At 43.3% G+C, this 18775-nt stretch overlaps 1 protein-coding gene across 4 annotated transcripts in view; it reads left to right on the top strand.

The window, feature by feature from the left end:
* The window catches only part of CASK (calcium/calmodulin dependent serine protein kinase), a 410160-nt gene that overhangs the window by 223299 nt on the left and 168086 nt on the right, over window positions 1-18775 (top strand). The gene's annotated exons all lie outside the window — the stretch shown is intronic.

Here is an 18775-nt window from a genome sequence, read left to right as displayed (position 1 = left end):
CAGACTCTTGCATATTTATTACACAGCAGTAAGCCTCCTGGAAGTTATCATCTTGATACTTTTCAGGATGGTGGAATTGGAATTTCTTTTTGAGTTGACATGAAACTTTCAGACACGGATCAGACACTATACAAAAATAGTATAATGCTAAATATCCAAGGCCTTAGATACATAAATCCTAAGTCCAATAACATACCACATGGAGACTCAGATTCAGGAAATCTGGATTTTAATCCAAATTCTGACAATAACTCATGATCTTGGCCTAGCACTTAAATCTCTTCATATCTCAATATCCTGAATTATAAAATGGCAATAATCTGCTGCTAGAGAATTTTGATATTATCAAATCAAAGATGCTAAATAAATATAAAGTAGTATTTTGATTGTGGAAATGCAGAGTAGCACTGCCTTGCCTCCATGTAAATAAGTATTGGAGATGTACTGTGGTCCTAAAATTCTGGCCACATGGATTTAGTTTGTGGTGAAAGAAAAATCTTCCAATACTCTTTACCACTCTGTTCTGAGCCCTGATCATGGCAGCTATAGCTATCACATTCACTCTTTTCTGATTATGAAATGTTTTCAAACTTGATCAGATTTTTCAGCAGTCATTCCACAAAATTAAATTTGGGCCAGTTTAATTTAGTTTTCATTTTATTTTGTATATTTACAGACTGTAAATAAGGAATCTAATGCATTTGAGCAGTGTTAAAGTACTCAGTAGTGACAGCATGTCTTTCTGACATTTAAACTGGCATTTCAGCTTGCTAGTGTGGCTGAAGCTATATTCTCCTTCATGCACACCTTACTTAGTAATGAACTAGATCCCTAATGATATTTTATTTAATTTATAAATTCATGGAAAAATTTCAAACACATTCCAAATTATAAAATAAAAAAATGTGTATTTTAAAACTGTTATAAGAGTTATAAAAGTAGAGAGAAAATTCTGCATAAACATAAAAAAGTGCAAAAGAAAGATACAGAAAGCCATATATACAAGATGTCAGAAAAACAAAAAGTTTCAAAAGTCTTGTTTAAAAATGCAAAACCCCTTATAGCCATGATAATTCTCAAATGAAACTTTAGCTTTAGTGTAACTATTCCCTTTTAGTGTCAATACTATCTGGATTTTTAAAGAAACTGAGATAAATTTTGCTGTTAAGTGAAGGAAATCCAGAGTAACTATTGAAGTCCATAGCTCACAGTCTAATGCCTAATTCTGGTATTTTTTGTATGTTTGGATGAAACAAATAAGGAAATTTACAAGCTTACCTATGAAAACTGCAAGCACCTTCCCCCTCAAAGACCGAATGTTTCTGTTTGAGGCATTTCCTTTTCGGTATAACCCACTGTCTGAAAACACCCCCTTTCCTCCACAAAATTAAGTAAATAAATAGAAACTCATCATTTCTCAGAATTTATTTTAGAGGTCTGCTATAGTTGAAGTTAAGGTCAGCTTTGTTTAACACTTGACTTTTCTAAGTGCTTTAAAATCCCCATGGTTACTTGGATTGCCTTGAAATTTGGTGAGCCTCATGGGGGTATGAATTAAATGTAGTAATCCAAATCTAGGGTCATTTGACCAATGGATTCCTGAGATAGTCCTTCCCCTCCCTGCCCCACTCCCCATGGGGAGCTGAGATCAAGCTTCTTGGGAGCATGCACCAAGAATACAATTGGGGGGAGCAATTGATAAATGGGCATGCTTGACCCATATCACAGCTTTTCTTAAGGTTGAAGTATTCTACCCATATTTTTCCCCCCAGACCTGAGGATTCAAAGTCAAACTATGGCATTGATCTTGACACAAAGCTCTCGCTCACTCACTCACTTGACAGTTATGCCCACAAAGTACATGACAACCACTGCTCCTTTGGGTGGTTCAGTGCATTTGCCAAAGAGTTTAGCTCTTGTTTTAGGTTCATGCCAATGATCATAGGGTAAACTGATCACTCTAAACATGCACAGACGGAGGAGGAGGAGCCAAGAGGGCTTGTAGCCTCAAAAACTTTACTGAAGCTGGCTAACTCAATGGGATAAGCAATAAGCTTTTTGATCCTGACCCTCACTCCACCCCCGTCTAGTGTCAAGACCTACACAGGGTAGAAATCTGGAAAAGGTATGAAGATATGTTACTAAAATCTGTCTCGGGTCAGGCTCAATTTTGTAATCAAAGTATTTTGAACAGGGGGAGATTAAATGTGCAAATGCTTTCTGAGAAGGGGAGAATGGGGGGAGAGGTTTTGGGGCTGTAGCAAGAGGAGGGGAATGAGGATAGTTAGTAGGGGAAGTGGAGAAGGGGTGGGTTTTTGAGGGATGAGGTTTACGGGGAATGGGAGGGTAGGGACACTTGAAAAGATGAGATGGGGTGAGTAGCAGGAAGGCTGAGGGAGAAGAGAGGCAGGGGTTTCTCTCAACCTGATACTCACCTGTATGTATGTGCCAGTATCTAGGGGACTGCCTCTCTCGGGGGGGAGGTAGGAGGAGAGTCTGAACCCCTCTCCTGACTTTCATGTGTATGTGGGGGGATCTGGGAGGCTCTGCCAATCAACAGTGGTCTGCCCTCCGTCATGTGAACCAGGTTTGAGGTGGGGGGGCTTGCCCTTCTGGGGGGTGGGAGAGTCTGAGCCCTTCTCCCCACCCCTCATGTGAGCTGGAATCCGGGGAAGCCCTGTCCCTCTGTATGGTGAGCTGAGAACAGGTTTGCTGGAAGCATGCACCAAGAGCACACTGCTGAGACTGGGATGAGCAGTTGAAAATGGGCGTGCCTGACATACCCCAGATTCTCTCTGGGTCAGCTGACTCAGACTCATGGGGCTTGGGCTGCGGGGTTCTAAAACGGGGGTGTAGACATTCAGGCGTGGACTGCAGACCAGGCTCTGGGACCCTGCCCCCTTAACCCAAGCCCAAACATCTACACTGCAGTTTTACAGTCCCACAGCCTGAGCCTCATAAACCTGAGACAGCAGACTTGGGCCAGCCCCAGGTGAATTGTTGTGTAGATATACCCTGGGTGTCCTGGGATCTTGGGGGTGTCTGAGCCCCTCTCCATGCCCCCTATGTGAACTGGGATCTTTGAGGTGGGGTATGGCACTGAAAATGCATATTTAACATCTGAAATCCAGGAAATTAACAGTTAGGGTACATGTCGCCTTGGGGCAGAGGAGGAACTGTTTTGAACTAGGGAAGCCTGGCTGAAGCAAGCACAAGAGACCTAGGTGAGGAGGGCTAAATAGATCTGAGGGTCCCAGCTCAGTGTGCAGCTCTGCCTACGTAACCAAGCTAGTGTGCGGCCTTCCAGTAAGCTGCTCTCTGTGCTTAATAGTTTGCACAGTAGCAGAGAACCAGAGACAGCAAGGAGCAACTTCTGACATGGTTATGACTTCTACACTGCTAACTGATGACTTCATGCGAGTGGGGAGCTGGAAATGTTGCAGAGAATGGTGGGGCAGGAGGTGGAGTGGAAAAGGAGAGATTTGCCAGTCTTCTCTCATGTGCTTAAAGTTAACCACCATATAATAAAACTGTCAAGATGTGGGGAGACAGACCATGGATGAGATTCCTGTCACCAGCCTTGGTAGCAACTATAAATTTCAAACATTTCAAAACATGACCATGATCCCCATTACACTGTAACAAAACATACAGGAGGAGGGAGTAGCACTGAGGAGTCATATGGCAACTAGGGGGTCTAGTGGAAAGACCACTGTATGCAATGCAATACAGTGCAGTACAAATATAAGCAAATCACTGTATAACCTAAAAATAACCTCCAGAAAAGATGTAATAAATTACCTTTGAGACTTTGAGATAGTATATAGATAAACTGTCAAATAGATGCAAATATTAGCATTAAAATACTTTCAAACAACTGTTTTAAGTTTTGAATTTGTTGTGAGTTTACAAAGAGTATTAACTTTGGTTTTGTCAAATAAAATTATTGTAGGCATATATCTATATAGATATGAATAATTACTGTGAAATACCTGTTAAAACTGTATCGCTACTGAAAATGTAATTTTATACGGCAATACAAATTTAAAATGAAATATACATGAATAATCAGGGGCGTACCAGGGAGAGAGCAGGGGAGGGGCCAGGCCGTTGGAGGAGGAGTCGCCCCCTCTCACAGGCAGGCACCAGGGTGTCTTCCCGGCCCCTCTGCCTCTGCACTGGACGCAAGGAGGGCGCTACGGAGACCACTAGAGCCCATCACAGCCCTCACTGCCACCAGGCAGCCCCCGCTGTCCCCCACAGTGAGGGAGAGTGGGAAACAGCCCCTCCCACCGGGTGCTGCTGATGCCGCTGCTGCCACCAACATGGGAGTGGAGGAGAGCGGGACTTGGGCCCACAGACCGCACCCCTCCTCCCGTGGGGTGCTGCTGCCAATGGGAGGGGAGTGGAGAAGGGAAGGACACAGGCCGCAGTCATATACACACCCCCATCCCACTGCCAAGAAGGGGTGGGGGAGGGACCAATGTAAGTATGGCCCCCAGGTGCTGGAAACCCATGGTACGCCATTGTGAATAATTATAGTACTCACCATCAGTGGGGAAAGTGGCAGCTCCTCTGACGGACAAAGGCCTTGAAGTTTCGAGTGAGTTCAGTCAATGCAAGACAGAGGCAATTGAACAGACCACTCTCAGTCTAAATGGTGCGATTACGCCATTTAATGTCGAGCCAAACAGTCATGATGTTAAATGCCACCTTCCTCAAGTGTGGTTACATGGAGTCCAGCACTAGGGTTGTCCAGAAGGTTTCAGATGTAGTTTTAGTGTGCTGCCCCTTAAGCACTTCATTCACTAATAAATCAGTAAGCTCTAGCTGTAGTTTTGCTTTTTTAACATCTGCAAGGGATGCTTTTGCTTGATCGTACCAAGTGCCATTTGCTTGTATCACAGATGGGTTCCTTGCAAACAGGACGATGTCTTTTTAACACATTAAATTCTTGGAACCTCTGCTGGAAGTTTTGAAGAAGTCTTTCCAGAAGTGACACCATCTGGTTCATGTCTGCAGTGTCCTGGCAGCTTTGGAGCTTCAGGAAATGAAGCATCTCCCCAGTTTCCGAATCACTTTTGAAAAGACTCCGTTTGTTTTGAAATTAAGTGAGAATTCTGTGGAGATCCACTACATTGCGATTTCGCCCCTGTAGCTTTAAGTTGAAATCATGTAAGTGGCCTGTCAAATCAACAAGGAAGGCCAGGATGCTCATGCCTGCAGAATCCCTCAAAAATATGTGTAGCTCTTCTGCTTCACCCTTCCTCCCTTCCCTCCCCCCCCCCCCCCCGGTGTTATTTTGTGTAGATATTCTTCTACCTGAACTCCTGTTTCCCACAGTCTTCGTAGTACTTCCCTCTGCTCAGCCAATGGATGTTGTTATGAACCAAAAGGTCATCGTAATTGTCAGATACTTCTGAAAGAAGGATTTTGAACTGTGTATTGCAGTGCTGGCTTGGACTGAAGGAAATCGACAAGTTTCATCACCATTGACATTATGTTGCATACTCATTGTTAAGCTTTGCACAAAGTGCAGTTAGGTGGATTACCCGGTGATAAGAAATCAGATTGGGGTTCAGGTCTTGCACACCTTTCACAAGCCCTCGGTGAGTGCCGATCATGGCAGGAGTGCCATCTGTTGCAACTGATACAATCTGAGTCAGGTCAAAACCTTTATTAGACAAATAAGTTGGAACAGAATTAAACAGATCCTCACCTGTTGAGTGATTGTTAAGGGACAAAAAATCCTCCACAAATGTATTTCCATCAAAAAATATCCGAAGGCATCAATGTCTTTCATTTCCACAAAAAGGGTTTCAGTTCCAGTAACCATACACAGCTTAATAATGTCCACATCTGTAAAAGGTTTCCTGTGTTTTGCCATTACCCACACACACCTAAGTGAAGATTCAGTTGCATTTTATTGTGCGCATATAGCCTTAGAAATATTTGTGCTTTGAAAATATCCATCTTGTAATGAAGCTATCTTGTCTGACCTTAAACAGAAGCCTGGTGGATATTTGTGGTCAAAATCCATGTGCTTTGTTTCAAGTGCCGTTTGATGTTCCCACATTTAGCCACAGTCACTGTACAAATTAAACATACTAGTCTAGCCTATGAACATTCTGGCAAAATAACAGTAAGTCCACTCTTCTTTAAATGAATGGTTTTTAGTGTCAACTTTCCTTTTTGCTGCCATGTTTAAACATAGTGCCATTAAATGTCAAAAGCACCGGAGGCTGGACTACAGCTTTCAACAATGTAAATGAGCCTATGAACATACTCTTGTTTTTTTATTAGCAAAAACTGATGATAGCTCAAATTAAGCAAATAAGGAATTAAGGAGAACCAATCAATCATTAATTCACAGTACAATGTATTGGAGATTGCATTGTAACAGAATGAGAGGGAGTAGTCGTGAATCCTCCAAGACTGTGGCTGTAGTTAAATGTAGGAACATCAAACGGCATTATGAAATGAAAAGCTATTAGGCATTTTTTATTTTTTAAATCTTTAACCCCAAGAATCAGCATTTCCTGATACTGCCTTCTCATCCAACGTGTAGTACTGCTTGCACAGATACTCCAAACTTTCCTAGTACTAAGTTGTTAAATTATGCGTTTCTTGTAATTTTGGTCATAATGTTTTTCTTCTCTGCAGCTGGTAGCCATTAAAAACAATATGTACATTGGGGGAAAATATTCTCCCCTTACATCCATTTCATTTTGTAATTTACGTATTCTAACTATGCTCAGTAGTGGCACTATAGTTTAGGGGATTGTCAGCTTAGCAAGACATCTTTTTAGATGGTTTATCTGCTGTAATAAAATGAATTCTAGGCTGAAATTTAGCATATGGATTTTTTTCTGTAAAGGCATTGTTTTAAAGGAGAAAAATCTTTTTTCCATTATTTTTCCAAATATTTATTCATTAATACAGATTGGGGTCCTTCAGTTATTTTTTACTTGCTGTTCATATTTAAAAATTAGCTGAATTGATATTCTGTGTTCTATTCATTAATACTATAGACAGGTATGTATGTAATTAGAAAAGCTCCTTTCTGTGGATTATTATGACATTGTCTATCAAGTGCAAAATATGCACCTACGTTTTTTAAAATATGCATTTGTGTAAGTTGCAGAGGATTCATTCATATTGGCTCATAAAATTTCAACAGATGTTTCTGTTAAGTATGACATTAAAATGCTTTCTTACAACCACCACCAAAATCATAGTACAGTAAAACTTGGGAAATGAATAGAGGTAATGGAAAAGGAAAAGTAGACAAGAAACACAGGTATTTTTATTTATGGCTTCCATTTTCAAACAAGGAAAATGTGAAAAGAAACCAAAACATTTACATAATTGCTTTGAATATGGAAATCGAAATCAGGGCACAGTCACATTGATTATTCTGAAACACTAATGACAGCAGGAATGACAAAGAAGGAAGGATTCATAGGTTGCTTCCAGAGGGAGAGCAATCAGACCGGATTCTGGCATACAAGTTGTTATACGTAGATAATTACAAATTATATTATATGTAATACTGATGTTACTTAACTGTGTTCATATGTTGTAGATAATTTTATGATTAGAATTAAAAAAAAAAAAAAAAAAAGAAAGAAAAATACTCCCATAGTAAATACCTTGACCAAAATCCACAAAAACAGGGAAATTTAGAGTGGAAGGACAGTCTTTGGCTTGATAGTTTATTCTTTCTTACTTGTTATTCAATATTACTATGTACAACATATGCAAAATAGACAGAGAATTTTAAATTGTTTTTAAATTGTTTTTTAAATTGGTTTTAGTTTAGGATGTCTTGTAAATATAGGGGCACTAATATAATTGTCTCACAAATTTGCATTAACTACTGTGGAGCTACTACTCTAATTATGCTTCTAGAAGTACTGTTGGATAGCATTTGTACAAGTTAGCGTAGTATATTTTGTGACTATTGATTCTTCAGTTTAAAAAAAAAAAAAAAGAGAGAGAGTTCTGTACTGAAATTGCAGGTTTCCCAGTGAAAGTTTTGTCAAAATAACTGACATTTTCTGACCAAAAAAAATTACATCAAAAAATTCATGACTTGCTCTAGTATGTAATGCTATTAGAAGTAGCAGTTCAGTAAAATATTTAGATACCCGTTTAAATCCCATTGAAGTCAAGTATTTTGTTGACTGAGAATGGAGTAAGGTCTGTGTTTTAAATATTTTGTTCATTTGGGACCAGAAATGTGTAGACATTGCACCATTGACCAACATTAATTTATGTTCTGTAAATTTTGCAATTTTCAGTGGCTTTGGCTAATTCAGTTTTTTAAATTTTTATAATTAAAAAATGAAAGTTAATATATTACTTGATTAATATAACTTTATGCAAAAGTGATAGGCACATCTCAGAAAAGTCTGTTGCATTTTACTGCCCACAGGAGTGCACATGCAGAGGTATGTTGTAGCTATATCTTCATAACCCACTATGTCGTTATTACAAACTCTGAAAATAAAGCAGGTCATTCACTGACCAGGGCTGCCCATGTATCTGGTATACATAATACAGGTAAAATAACTTTCTCAAACATTTGAAAATTTGTCAAAAGATTCTTTTGTGTTTGTCTTTACCTCTAAAATTTGTTCTTAGCCTTTGTTTAGGATTCAGGCCTTTACCACTAAATTCAGTTTCAGAATTATTCTAGTGAAATTCTTCATGCTGCCTCCAGAGGTCTCACTTTATCATACACGCAAAACAGAGAAACAAGGACGGAAAAGCTTATGTTAGTTATGAAATCACTCTGACTTCAGAATTCAGTTTTCACATTTAAACTACATTTGGAAGTGGCAGAGAAGAGAATTTTCACTGTATTCTATTATATTACAAATTAATATGAGTTTGGTTTCTTCAAATTACATGTATGTGTACAATAGGTTTTTCGGTAGCGTTACCAGAAATTTTTCCCACATATAGAATTTTGTACAGGTTTTGTGAAAAAGCAAAAATTAATGTGGTTTTTCACTAGCTTTAGTCACTTGCAAAAATAAAATTTCAGTATTACAGTGAGAATGAAGCTGATAATCAAAGGGTAAATTCTGCTGACTGCAGCTTTTTTTTTTTTTTTTTTTTTTTTTTTGCTTGCTGACTCTCATTCCGTACTGCTCAGCAGCGTTCACATTCCGAACAGAGAGAGTTTGGAGATGAGAGAACTTGATGCTGTGTCTCAGGCAAAAATATTCAGAATTTATCAGGCTTTTCATTGTCTGATCTAACGTATCATGATGATTTTGCCATGAATTTTGGTGGAAGGAATAGTTTGCATATTTTTCTCCTTTTGTAAAGCATGAAGACTTAAATTAAAGTTCTGTTGCCGGATAATGCTATAAAGATGCCACTCTTACTTTTAACTGGAGTCAAAAGGGACAATATGCCAATATAATTTAATACATTTTGAAGTGGGAGCACAGTGATTACAAAAGACAGCATAGGCAGTGGGGTTTTTTTTTGCCTTCCTCAGTTCCTTCTTTCCGCCCGTGATGGTTGCTGGAACATCTCTTGCTTCTGCAAGCACTTTCCCCTGTTCAGCTTCGTTGTCTATAGTCAGTTAAGTGTTTAAGTGTTTAGTTAAGTAGAGTAGTTAGGTTTGAATAGGAGCCCTTTGGGGCTTAGGGTGGCCGGGCTATGCCCGGCTCTCCTGGCTTTAAGCCTTGTGCCGCTTGTGGCAAGGTTTTCCCTGTTAGTGACCCTCACGATCGCTGCCTCAAGTGCCTGGGAGAGCAGCATCGGAGGGAGAAGTGCAGCATCTGTAAAGCCTTCAAGCCTAGGACTCAGAAAGAGAGGGATATCAGGCTGAAGGCTATCCTGATGAAAGCGGCGCTCTGACCAGCTTCCGAGCTGCCCCATTCCACCTCGGCACCAAGCGTCTCCTCGGTGCAGAACGCTCCGCCAGCACTGGAGTCGACTTGACACAAGCCTTCCCTGGTGAAGAAAAGGCGTCAGCGCCCGGAGCGCTCACACTACCCTGCACCACCTGTGCGGCCGGGGTCGAGGGTGGAGGTGCCTGTAGAGCTTGCTCCGGAGCCTGCATCTCCACACAGGGAGACTCCCCTGACTCCTGGGAGTGGTGGAGCACCCCTGCAGGTGCCGTCGATGCCGGAGGCTTGCCAGGCGGCACGAACCTTAATGGCTATGCCCACACCTCCGTCCCCTCCTCTACCAAGAGAGAGAGGGCTAGTGTCCCGGGGTAAACCCGCGCTGGGTCCCCTTGGAGACTGGTCGAGACCCCTGGCAGGGGAAAAGTCTCCCACCAGACAGCCATCGAGGGTGGAGTGTGGAAGCTCCCCTCATAGCTCTGAGTCTAACTCGTCGAGTGTATCCTCCCCACGGCATCAAGGATGGACCCTGGCACCGGAGGCAGCGCATTCAAGGCAGCACCACTCTAAGTCCGCCTCGCACGGCGAAGGCAGCTCCCGCTCCCAGACTCCGGCACTGAGCCCTTCGCCAGTGTGGCACAAGACCCAATCTCCGGCACGGAGCCCGGCACTGAAGGACTCCGCCACCTCAGCGCATCGCAGATACCGGTCTTCGGAGTCGGGCTCGGCACCGGGAGGCCACAGATGGCACCATTTCCGGTCTCCCAAGGGCAAGCAACACCGCAAGTCGTTGGTACTGAGGCGACGGACTCCGTCCTCGAGTTTGTCAGTGCGTGCTTCCTCCCGTCGGCACTGCTTGCGGCGGCACCACCTCTTCAGGGTTGTCAAGGGGCCAGTCCCCGGCAAGGAGCAGCAAGAGCAGGAGACGGGTTTGTCGGCACTGTTCCAGTGGCTCGGGGTCCCAGAAGGGCAAGGACACCCAACGCCACCAGGACACACAGCAGCCAGTGCAATGCCAGCACCGGGGTGGCCTCAGGGTCCCTGGCAATGGCCGTATTGGGGCCCATGGGGGGCTCAGATGGGACAGGGTACTGTGTTGGTCCCATCTTCAGCAGCACAATCGGTGCCCCCCACACCACACAAGGAGTGCAAGGGCCATTCCTCGGATGAAGAATCGGACCCAGAGGAGGGTCCCTCCACGGAGCCCCGTCAAGAGGGGGCAAGCACCCACAATCCTTCTCCTCCTCCCCAGATGAGGCGGCTTCCAGGGACCACAGGGCGCCACTGACAGACTTCAGGGCACACCAATAACTCCTGAAAAGGGTGGCCACCAACCTCAATCTGGAGGTTAGGGAGCTATCAGGGGAGGAGGATCCCCTCTTTAGTGTATTAGGGTCAGAGGGACCATCGAGGGTGGCCCTCCCCATGCACGACAGGGTCTTTAAGCTCGCTAAGGCCCTGTGGCAAACCCCTGCCTCGGGCGCCCCCATATCCAAGGGCACCAAAAGGAAATACTACGTCCCCGCGGAAGGGTTTGAGTTTCTTTACACCCACCCAGCCGCAGGAACCTTGGTGGTTGACGCGGCCAATCAAAGGGACAGGCAGGGGTACGAAGGCACCACTCCCAAAAACAAAGAGAACCAAAAAATGGGTTTATTTGGGAGGAAGGTCTGTTCTACTGGGGCCTTGTAGTTTCACATAGCAAACCACCAGGCCCTATTAGGGCGCTATAATTTCAACCTCTGGGACTCCATGCGGTGGTTCGCGGAGAGGTTGCCCCAGGACCAGGCGGCGGACTTTGCCACGGTCCTTGAGGAGGGGATCACGGTGGCGGAAAGCGGCACTACAAACTGCCAGTGACGCCGCAGACACCGTGAGCAGGGCCATGGCCTCTGCCATTGCTATGAGGCGGTGTTCGTGGCTGCAGTCATCGGAGCTGTCACAAGAGGTGCAGCAATCAGTACAGGACCTCCCCTTTGATGGGTCGGGCCTGTTTTCAGACAAGACTGATGAAAAGCTGCACGCTCTAAGGATTCGCGAGCCACCTTGCATTCCTTGGGCTTCTACACACCCCAGGCCTTGAGGCGTCAGTCTCTGCCGCAGCCAGAACGCCAACAACAGCAGCAGCCTAGGCCACCGCCTAGCCCTTTCAGCCCGGTAGGGGTAGAGAGAGGAATAGGGGGTTCGGGCGGCGCAGTCGGCGTAGCTCGTCCGCAACCTCCCAGCAAGGGCCCCACAAGGGGCCAAATAACAGAAAGCAATTTTGATGGTGCGCCCGAGGGGTGGCACTCATACCTTTCTCCTGGATCCGTCCCGTCCCTTTCTAGACAGGCTGAAACCCTTCTACGCAGAATAGGAAAATATAACATTAGACCATTGGGTCCTCGGAATAGTTCTCCGAGGATATACCCTTCAGCTTACAGCCTCCCCTCCAAACAACACCCTCCACCCCATCCCTTTTCAGGGACCCCTCTCACGAGCAACTCCTCTTACAGGAGGTGAACACCCTCCTTGATCTGGGGGTGGTGGAAGCTGTTCTTCCGCACAAAATAGAGGATTTTATTCCAGATACTTCTTCATCCCCAAGGCAAAAGGGGGCCTGAGGCCCATATTAGACCTAGGCCAACTAAACAAGTTTATCAAGAGTCTCAGATTCCACATGGTCTCCCTAGCCTCCATTATCCGTGCTTTGGATCCAGGAGATTGGTATGCCACTATCGATTTGAACGATGCATATTTTCATGTTTCTATCCTTCCCAGCCACAGGCGCTTCCTCTGGTTTATGGTAGCTGGGTCCCACTACCAGTTCACGACCCTGCCCTTTGGCTTTTCATCCGCCCCCAGGGTATTCACCAAGTGTATGGTGGTAGTGGCGGCCCACTTGAGGCGCAGAGGGGTGCAGATTTTCCCTTACCTGGACGACTGGCTAATCAGGAGCAGCTCCAGGTCCCACGTTCAGAACAGTGTCCCTCTCACCTGTACCACATGCAACAAGTTGGGGCTGCTCATAAACTTCCATTTTCCGTGAGTGTGGTGTTCCCCAACTGAACCTGTTCGCGTCGTTCTGGAACAAGAAGTGCCTGAGGTTTTGCTCGCCCTGGGGTCGCGAGCCGGGCTCCAAATCCGATGTGTTCCTTATCGAATGAAAGGGGACCTTCATGTATGCATTCCCCCCCATTCCTCTCCTGCCCAAGGTCCTCTTGAAAATCAAGAGGGACAGAGCGGACATGATACACATTGCCCCGGCCTGGCCGAGACAGCATTGGTACAGTATGCTGTTAAACCTGTCAATCGCCCCGCCAGTGGAGCTCCCGAGACGACACGACCTGCTCTCCCAGGACTAGGGTCGCCTGCTCCACCTGGACCTGGACTCCCTGCACCTAACGGCCTGGAGGCTCTGTGGCTGACGGAGAGGGAGAGAGCCTGCTCAACGCAGGTCCAACAAATTCTGCTGGGCAGCAGAAAACCTTCAACACAGGTCGTGTACCAGGCCATGTGGAGAAGGTTTACCTGCTGGGCGGAGTCCCGGGGCATCCGGCCAAGCCTCTCACCTATCCAGGCGATTCTGGAGTACCTGCTCCAGTTAAAACTCCAAGGGTTGGCGCTAGCCTCCCTAAAGGTCCACCTGGTGGCCATTTCGGCTTTCCATCAGCCACTAGAGGGGAGATCCCTGTTCTCCCACCCCATGTCAGTCAGGTTCCTCAAGGGGGTGGAGAAGCTTTATCCGCAGGTCTGTGACCCAGTGCCTTGCTGGGATCTTAACCTGGTCCTCTCCAGACTAACGAGGCCCCCCTTTGAGCCCATGGCTACATGCCCACTGCTCGTCCTATCTTGGAAGGTAGCCTTCCTGGTGGCCATTACCTCGGCTAGGAGGGTTTCCGAGATTAGAGTTTTGACCTCGGAGCCCCCCTACACCATGTTTTATAAAGATAAGGTGCGGTTGAGACCCCATCCAGCCTTCCTGCCTAAGGTGGTCTCCTAATTTCATTATAACCAAGACATCTTCCTCCCCGTGTTTTTTCCCAAACCGCACGGCTTGGAGGAGGAGCGGAGATGGCACTCGCTGGATGTCAGACGAGCCCTGGCCTACTACGTCAACAGGACAAAACCATTCCGGAAGTCGATGCAGCTCTTCATTCACTGGCGGACCAGATGAGAGGATCACCTGTCTCCACCCAACACATCTCCGCGTGGATCACCTCCTGCATTAGGTGCTGCTACGAGCAGGCGAATGTACCGCTTCCAGGGGCCATTACAGCACACTCAACCAGAGCTCAGGCCTCGTCTGCGGCCTTCCTGGAGAGGGTGCCCCTGCCGGACATCTGCAAAACCGCCACCTGGTCATTGGTGCATACCTTCATGTCCCACTATGCCATCGTGCAGCAGGCAAGAAAAGACGCGGGATTCAGCAGAGCCGTGCTGAGGGCAGCTCACCAGTAACTCCTACCCACCTCCAAAGTATTGCTTTTTAATCACCTATATTGGAATGGATATGAGCAATCACGTGAAGTAGAAAACAGGGTTACTTACCAGTAACTGTTGTTCTTCGAGATGTGTTGCTCATATCCATTCCACACGCACCCTCCATCCCCGCTGTCGGAGTTGGCAGAAAGAAGGGACTGAGGGGCCATAGGGTCGGCGGTGCTTCATATACCACGCATGAGAGCGGTACTCCAGGTGGTGCCTGAGCCAACCCTATGGGGTCTGCTAAGGAGAAAAAAGTTCTGGGAACCCGTGCACAGTGGCGTGCACTCACCTATATTGGAATGGATATAAGCAACACATCTCGAAGAACAACAGTTACTGGTAAGTAACTCTGTTTTTTCTAGTAACACTGCAGTGTTTCATATGCTATTGCTCCTTACACCCAGGCAGAAGAGAGAGAGAGAAGGTGCTTAATTTTCTGATGTGATACTCTGGCTCCAATGCTCTGGGAATTAAGGGGACCTCTTCTCCTCCTCCCTGATATCGGTTCACATCCTCTTTACAAGGATCTGTCTGTGTCTACATGGTGTGTGTGTGCGGGGGGGTGGGGGCAGCTATTATCTTCATGGCACTTCCATGCCTTGCCCTAGATTTCATAGTGAGCCCGCAGTGGGTTCAGGAATTTGTGTGAGGGGGGGATAGTGCTGGCACATAAGATGCACATTGTTACACCAATCCTGCAGGGACTATGCAAGAAATTTACTTTGGCCTAGTGAGGTGTAGGTGCTTCTCTGAGGAGCCCCTCTATACTGTGCAGCACCTACACCCTTTCCATGTACAATTTTGAAGGTAGTCTCAGGCTAGGTGATTCCTGCTGGAATTTCCCAGTACAGGGTGTGATCTGGCCCGCCCTTTGTTAATTGTTCTTTCATTTCTGAAAACAGTGTTCTGAGACTGCTCTTCCTTTTTGGGGTTTCAAGACTAAATTCACTTTTGTTTAGGGGAAGTTAGTTATTCACTTCAACTTGAAATTTAGTATTGTCACCAGAATGACATTTCACTTCTCCCATTTTCTCCTCTCAGAAAGCAAACCAATTTTGCAAGTTAAAACTTGGAGTGCAGTTAAATTGAGAGTGAATACAAAAGTTGCTTACTAGACCCAGAAACATTTTTATATGTTTATAACTCAAGACTGGCCTTTAGTCCTTACATTTTGAAAACACTTGGCTTATTATTTGGCCTTTCAGTCTGTTTTAAAATAACCAACCTATTAAAGGATTTGTCTAGTTTGACAGGTCCAAAATGGAACACACACGTTTCCTTACTTACCTTCCATATGATGTATATAGTATGAGAGTACATGTGTGTTTATAAAATTTAAAGAAAGACAGAGACATAGTCATGATACTGCACTCATTGAAGTCCATGGAAATTTTGCCTCTGACTTCAATAGAAAAACAGCATGAGACCCATAAAGTGTATATAGAGACTTCTTCAGGAATCCCACTGAAATCAGTGAGCTACTACTGAACATCAGTGAGGGTGTCACAATCTGGCAGTTTTGAGGACTAGTACTTTAAGAGTAGTTATATTGAAATGAGTGTACTACTCAGCATGATTAAGGTACTGTACAAATGCCCAATCATATTGCTGGTTGCCATCTTTGGGGTGAAATGTAAAATAGAGGTCCAAACAGCTTGTCATTCCAGTCTCTTATCATGTAGCACACTTCACAAGTATGGCAGGAAATAATCCTGGTGTTTTAGCCAAATTTCGGTTTGATTAATTACATTCTGTCTGTTAGGTTGGTCATGTATAGAAGTTTGTCCAGTAGAATAAATGTGCATCAGAACACACCATTATAAGGACATTTTGAAGTGTGATTGTGACATCATGACATAACTTTCCACAGATGTCCAATGTTAGTTCAGGATCTGTTATTCCATGAGATTGGTTTGCAGGACATCATATTGTGCCATCTATACTGATGTATATCAATCCCAGAAGAAAAAATGTTGAAGGGAAGCTTATAGCTTGCCTGAAATTCTCTTTTGATTTCATTGGATACGGTAGACACTTCTTGCCTAATAATGTCAACTTGTGTCTCTTTGATGTTTAGAAGTTGCTACCTTCTACTTCATACTGTGCGTGTGTATATACTAGCGTGTAAAGTACTTTGGGGTCCCCTAGAATTAAAAAAGCTCTATAAATGTGATTTTTTTAATAAGTAAAATGAAGGAGAAAAAATTGGAATTTTATTTAAAAGCAATACTAACAAACAGTAGTATTCATCAAGAAATAAGTAGTTTTGTGTTTTTACCTTCACTTTTAGGTTTCTAGGATTTATCAAAACACCATAGTAGAAAAAATTTAAACAAGGTCACTGGTTAAAATCCAACGAAGGTCAACGTTGGCCAAAATCATCACTATCAGAAGGCTTTTTAATCAGAACAGGGTGAAACTTTTTGGCCAAAACTTTTTTTGATCGAAAATGCAGATTTGGGACTAGGTAAACATTTTATGAAGTTGTCTACTTTGCCAAATTGTTTGTCAGGCCAAAACTGGGTGGGGGGAATCATTTTGACATTTTCTAAACTAAACATTTTGATTTTTTTTATTCAAAATGACTTTGAAATTTATTTGTTTTAATCTTTTAAAAATATAAAAACATTTCTAAAAGCTGAGAAACAAAACATTTAGTTTGGGGTTGAACAAAACATTGCATTCAACTTAAAAAGAATTTTCATTTTAGATTTTTGGTTTGCTGAAAAAAAAATTTAAAAGTTGATTTGAGTGAATCTAAAACAATTATTTTTTTTTCAATTTTTCAGAACTGCTAGCAAACTAAAAAATCAGCTTTTCACACAGCTCTATATTTAATGGAAATAAATTTATGGTCTCAGATCAGATCCTAGTGTACAAATTTGCACATCACAAAATTCACAAATAAAATAGCACTTATTGGAGCTATTTGCAATCTTAACATAGAGGCTGTGTTAAGACTGACTTACCCCGACTCTCAAAGGTGATAACTCCAGTTTAGCATTATAATTTGGTAGGGCAATTTGGAAAATCTTTAACTTCTGCTACCCGTTCTGCACCTGTGCTGTATGAATATTCAGCTTCAGTCTCCAGAACAGCATCTTTCACAAGTAATTCACATACACATTATTAAAACAAAAAAGCCCACCATTATATCTGATAGGCTCAAATCTTGCTATTATAGCTCCAAAACTGAATAATATTTTTCATGTTGTCCTAATCACAGAACAATTACTTGCTTTTCTACAAAACAATACTACAATAACAAAATTGATGATGGCTTTACAAAAACAAACACAGAGGAGATTTTTCTATAATCAAGAATATTTTTCCATTAGATTTTGGCTTTCCCCAAAGGTGGATTTCAGAACAAATTGTGAATTCTCATGTGAATACTATTTGGTTTACTGAAGATATCCCCGTATGTGCCCCATATGATAACACTGTTTCTATAGACTGTAACCTTTTAATGAGCTTTCTTAAAATTAATGTATTGTGAAAGAAAATTTTAAAAGTTTAACTTACTTTCTTGTTTCTTTGTTCAGTTCCCTCACTGCCTGGTGAATAGGGACTTTCAACCTGTACTTAACTGAAAATTTTATTTTTGCTTTTCATTAAATTTGTAGTTTGTGTTGGCTATTTCTGGTCAGAAAAAAATATAGACATGTACAAACATCTTGATCTGTGAGTGTTCTAGAGAGAAGGATGCAGTTTCTTGTGGGCTCGTAGGATAGAGTGTGGAAACTGAATAAGGAGACAGTGTCACCTGCTGGTTTATGGATGAACACATAAGTAACTGTATGCTATGACTATCTACAATCCTTGACATTATTTCTATAAATTCTGAGAAGCAGATTAGAAATTACTATAAGGATCCTTTGGGAGCTACTTTAATAATCAATCTTAAATGTTATTTGCATTTGTTAAAACAGTCAAGAAAAATGCAAATGTTGAGACTGTAAGTAAACTTAAAATTATAAGAATACTGAGTATTGAGAACATGCAAGTTTCGACATGCAATATGATGCCTTAGGACCCAGTCTTGCAGAGATATAATGAGTAGTCACATGAGTGTTTTCAACTTCAGTACCACTACTCACTTGAGTAAAGTTACTTGTGTGTTTATAGGTTTAGACCCATTATTTTAGAGTTTAAAACAAAATTCAGGCATGGACAGCATTCTGGCCTACCAGATTAGAGATTCCGTTCTTAGTCCAGCTCTCCAAGTCATCAAACATAGCTTAACTGTTTTAAAAATTTTACTCTGTCTGTACACATTAACTGCATAAATCTGCTTGGTTTTGATCTTGAACTGGGATATACAGTATGTGCTCCAGATATTTTATCATTATTTGCAAAACATCATTGGTGAGTGTGCTACTTTAGTAAAAAAGACGTCTTTGCCATAGGGGTATTATATTTGAAATAAATGTGTTTGG

Source organism: Emydura macquarii, unplaced genomic scaffold, assembly GCF_026122565.2.
Source record: "Emydura macquarii macquarii isolate MOO-44397 ecotype Brisbane River unplaced genomic scaffold, CSIRO-AGI_Emac_v2 contig_1043, whole genome shotgun sequence".
Lineage (NCBI taxonomy): Eukaryota > Metazoa > Chordata > Testudines > Chelidae > Emydura > Emydura macquarii.
This window is presented reverse-complemented; position numbering and strand designations above follow the sequence as displayed.